Source organism: Coturnix japonica, chromosome 1 (genome assembly GCF_054131305.1).
Source record: "Coturnix japonica strain WE chromosome 1, WE-NBRP24, whole genome shotgun sequence".
NCBI lineage: Eukaryota > Metazoa > Chordata > Aves > Galliformes > Phasianidae > Coturnix > Coturnix japonica.
The window spans coordinates 28893562-28899060 of record NC_140663.1 but is presented as its reverse complement, the minus strand read 5'-3'; positions in this window follow the sequence as shown (position 1 = coordinate 28899060).

The following is a 5499-nucleotide window of genomic DNA, read 5'->3' as shown; positions in this document are numbered from 1 at the left end:
AGTTCCACTTCAAAGTATGAAGTCAGTTTAATCACTTATAATCAAGAAATTATGAAAGAAAAAATAAAGAATAAAAAAAAAAAAACAGATGTAAAATTTTGCTACTATGACATAATGTCAGTGAGTTTAGTACTTATGGAAATAAAATTGGATTTCAACATATCTGCCAATACACACTACCACACTACAAGCAGTGCTGTAGACATTCACAAGCCATTGGCACTATATGTGAATCGCCACTGGGACGGATGTTGCAGTAGGCGTGCATGAACACTTGGGCTGTGACGTGACAGGACCTCCCCTGCTCTGTGATGGGATATTATTATGCATAGCTTAAGGGGGTGTAGACGAAGTAGAGCCTGTATATAAACAAACACCACAAAAGCAATAAAAGAAGCCATTTTTCACTGTTCATGAAATTAGTGTCTGTGTGTAGATATTAGCCTTGACCTGGTAATTGGTCACTTACGCAAAGCAGAGCATGAAGAACGTGTAGTCTTAGATTCTACAATAGCTGCGTGCTTCTTCGGGAGGCAAGATCGTAAAGTCATTAACGATCGTAAAGCCTTCAGACGTACAGTAAGAGGCTGACAGTCACAAATGTCTTCTCATTGTATTCTGATGTTTTTGTGAGGAATGATTAAGTTGGAAATACTAACGTCTCTGACCTTTTCACTTACAAATTAAAACAGCATGTGAACAAAGCCTACAAAAATAAAATAAATAATAAATAATGTAATATCATTAGCCACTAATGTTACACATATTTGGATTTGAAGAATATTTCTGCTTTGAAAATTTTCAAAGATTTATAGTAAAATATTTAAATCCATTGAGTTAGAGTACTCTTGCATCCTACAGTGACGGACAAATTTACTCTGAGGGAAGTTTGACTTTCAAAGCTCTGTATCACAATAGGAAAATACTTTTGAGCTCTGTGGAATTTCTCCCATTGGATATTTGTGACAGTACTGCCTGTTCTGATGAATCTGATAAAAATGTGCAAGATATGAATTGAAAATAAAAACAATTTCTTAGGTTTTTTGTCTTTTTTTTTTTCCTGAGGTTTTGTGGAGATTTTTTTGCCACCCTTTATATTCTGAATTATGTTCTGTTATTTTATATATATGTATATATCATTAAAAATATTGATTATGTATGTGTGTATTTCTAGAATGTAAATGTTCTAAAATATTCAAAAATAAAATATATTTGTTTTTATTAAGTAGACAATTACTTATAATTTTCCAAATTTTAGAGCCAAATATTTGCTCTTTACTAAAAAGACTGTTTAAAAGGCTTTTTTAGGGGATTTTTTTTTCCTTTCCTTTGCTATTTAGAGCACTGACAAACAATGGTAAGTCATCAGATATGGAATCATGTTCATATTTGTTTCTCAAGTAACACAAAAATAAGAAGCACTACTGACACTCTTTCTTATTTTTCTTGTCTTTTTAAACTATGTGGTGTCACAGTTTTCTTCCATGAGAGAGTCTTGAGAACCATCTGCACCTAATGCTGATCATCATCATAAAGAAGCCGCCTTTGTCAGGTTACAAAAGTTGTCACCTCTCCTAAAAATGTAGGAGTTCTGAGTGTTGAGGTTGACAAGTGTTGTGGTCCCATGTGTCTGTAGATTCAGCAAAGAATGTGCTGAGTGTGATGACTGTGCAGTTACTATATGTGATACCATCCCACAATGAGCAAGACCAGCTGGAGAGAAGAGTAGGTGGCCTGCAGGTCATAGTGACTGTCCATTGGAGAATATGAGGCTTGGGTAAATGGGGGCTCCGGATGCTGAAGTCAGTACAGAAGGCCTTGGAGAGGATCCAGACCCATCTGCAGGACAGGCTATGTTGCAATCCTCTTATCAGGGTATACACACCCAGTGAGTCACTGGACAAGAAACAGCTTGTCAGATGTCACTGACACAGTGTCTGTGACTCAAGAGTTTTGGAATACACCTTTGATTCATCTATGATCACTTAGAATACTTAGAAAGTTAGCTTCGTAGTTCAGATTTGAACCTACATGACAACATTTTAAGTGTCGTGTTCTTGCTGTATTTAATTTTATAAAGTGATTTCCATCTATTTGAAGATTTATTAATTAAGGGGAAAACTTGATTTAGACTGTGTGATTCTGGGATGGGATGGGTTAAGATAAACCTGAATAGGAAACTTTTCAAAGATTAGGGGAAATTGCAAACTGCTGTGGGCTGTTTAATATGGAAAACATTATGCCACCAGTGCACCAGGAATCTTGCTACAAGAAGTCATGATGGAAACATAATATAAAATTATTTTGGAATAAAAGAATCAGAACCAGAGGGTTACTGACCACACTGATATTCACTGCAGTGTATTGTGTACAGCTCACTGAAAGACTGAACAGACATGCTGTTGTCTGAGAAAGCTAAAGGAAGCCTTAAATTTGAAAATACTCAGAGGGCTGCATAAAGGGTTGTTCTAGTATATTAACTTAGGCTCTGATGAACTTCAAATAAGGATTTTTGAGTGGGTACATTTTGTCGTACTTGGGCGTTGTACTTGCCTTTTCAAATTATTTTAAAAGATGTAAAGTCTGGATTTTATACAGGATGACTTGAATCACACTTTAATGGCTTAAATCTAAATTTTTATTATCCCCTTTTCAATTCAAAGCTGCAGAGTCCTGAAGTCTGAGAAGTCCAAGGATGTCTTTCATTTCTTTTGTTAAAGTATGGATTTCATGAAGAGAGAAGCAAGTATGCTTTTTGACATTAAGTGACTTCGATTACGAGGATGTTTCAGGGCCAATTCTTTAATCTTCTGAGAAGATTCTCTTGATGACTCAGATTATAAGGATAGATCTCGTTTACTGATCAGTTCAAGCAGACTCAATTTCTAGTACTATATAATCTTTCCAACAGAAAGGAGTTTAAGGAAATGAAATATAAAATACTTAATTATGAATATAGAGAAACTGCCTGAATTAAATGAGGATTTTCCCTATGAGCAGGAAAGCTTTAAAAGTTAAAATATGAAACATTTTTTTTTAATAATCAATCTTTAAAGATTAAAATGAATCAAATGGAAATTCACGGGAAAGGTACATGGAGAACTCCACAGGGTGTGTATACTCAGTACTGCAGGTTCCTATGGACCTTTACACATATATGCTAAGAAATATGTAAGTGAGAAATGAAAAAGCTGTATAAAGCAGTGGGATTTTAACACTGCCTGAAAACTTTCCCAAGTTTTCTTATATATACCATCTTTCATTAAATGTAAGAGAGATTAAGTAAATGTTTCCAGAAGAGTCTTCACAGAGATGATTTTCTTTCCATTTTCTGGGAAGTGAGGAGTATTAACAAGAAGGAGATCATCATATAAAATGCATATATAAATGCAGTGGAACAACTTTTACTCATGCAAACATCTTTATTTTTATAGATATAGGTATATAAATATATATCTTATAATTTATATATATTTTAAATATGTATGTATATATATGTTATACATACTATGTATGTTATATATATATATTATATATATTACATTATATATATAACATTATATATATAATATTATATATAATGTGTATATATGTGTGTGTGTATAATTTTTATATATATATATATATATATAAAAATAAAATGTATATGTAGAGATACTCCAGGCATTCAGAAATTCAGCTGCATCCACTGTTTGATTGTTCCCTTCTCCTTACTTCTGAAATAAAGGCTTTAGAGGAAAGCTGACATTTCATGATCTTAAGAAGATGTTGTGATTTTTACTGTTGTGTGCCAACAGTTCAACAGACATCTATGACTGTTTCACAGACATAGGTTGGTAAATCTGAAGCAATAGCAGAAAGTGACAGTAGACCATCTCATTCTCTCTTCCCCTCTTGTAGCCTTACTAATGAAGAATCAGAGTCTACTTTGAAGGGCTGCTTATCAGTCCATCACTGTCTGTGAGGATTCTCCCCACACGGACCTCTTTCAAAGATGCTCACTTTTGTGTAGGAAATTTTTTGCTTTCAGGAGGATGGAAACAGCAAAATTTAATATGATTCAAAGAGCATTTTTTTTGGTGATGTCAATCAGCTGGACATTAAGATAACACATATAGAAATGTTGTGCATGATCTGTTTGCAGAGATGTAAATGATCACCTTGAACACTACATAAGTGAAAGGTTTCTGTGTTGTTCTCTTTTTGTTTGTTTGTTTTTATGTGTTTGTTTTTTTTTACATAAGTCGCTACAAGTCTATTGTGAAATCAGAAATGCTACAACATGAATATGTCACAAGCTGTAATGCAGCAGCAGAACTGTATTGCAGTGAAATTATTTCCAGTTAAGCTTTTGTTATATACATTTTCATTTAGAGGGCATGTAGAAAGACAAAACAATACATTGGGAAATCTTCTAAGGGAAATGGTTAGAGATGTGCTAAGCAGAAAAACAGCCCAGTACCTATATACTTTCATCTACTCTTCATGGCAGATGCTACTCACATTTTGTCGGGAAAGCTGAGCCTTTCCCCTTCTGGCACAGACTGGGAAGCATGCCTTAACTTGTGAAATTGAGGGGAAGATGTAATGGGAAAAGAATATCTTATAACAATCCAGCAGCTCTTGACCTTATCTTCAACAGATATTGACAAAAAGAAGCTGTGTCTCAATGCATTAACTACTGCTCAAGAGAGCGGTCTGCTGTATGAACTTTCCCTTGCTCCATATCCTCTACAGGTCCACAAGGTTGTATAGTGTTATCCTGTTAGTACAATTTATGAGAAACCAGATGGATAGATGCTGGTTTTTGTAGTAGGAGAAATGGTAACTGTGAGCACAATGTTTTCATACAGATTGCATATTGTACTGAAACTGTGGTACTCAGTTTGTGTTTTCGACTTCACAAAGTGTTATATATACATTGTATAATCTATTAGTACTATTAAAAATATTCATGTAATCTCTTATGCTAACAAACTTGACAGAAATAAGGAGCTGAACAAAGAAAGATTTCCTTTTAATTTAATATGTGGGTTTGAGCATTCAGAACTGTGAAGTCATTTCTATCCTGGAGATGTTAGGAAGTGAATAGCTGTTTCAGTAATTTTTTTATCAGGGATGCTAGCAACCTCATGCTGAGAACAGGAGAAGTGTTTCTTCAGCTGCTATAAGGGTGACAAAGGAACAGTATGTGCTTAGAGAATATTAAAATAATAGTAATCACTGATATTACATCTTGAATACATAGGTCTTACCTTTGCAAAGGTCGCTAGACTTCATTTGTGTTCCTAGGAATGTAGATAATAGTCCTGAATGTTACAAGGAAACTTCCCAGAACAGCCCATCAGAAGGTTAAAGATGAATAAATAAATAAATAAATAAATAAATAAATAAATTCTAGTTATCTAGCTTTTTAAAAATATTTATATATATATATATATAATTTATTCTCTGATCATATTTGGAATGGATAACTTTCCAAATATAAAAGTTATTCCA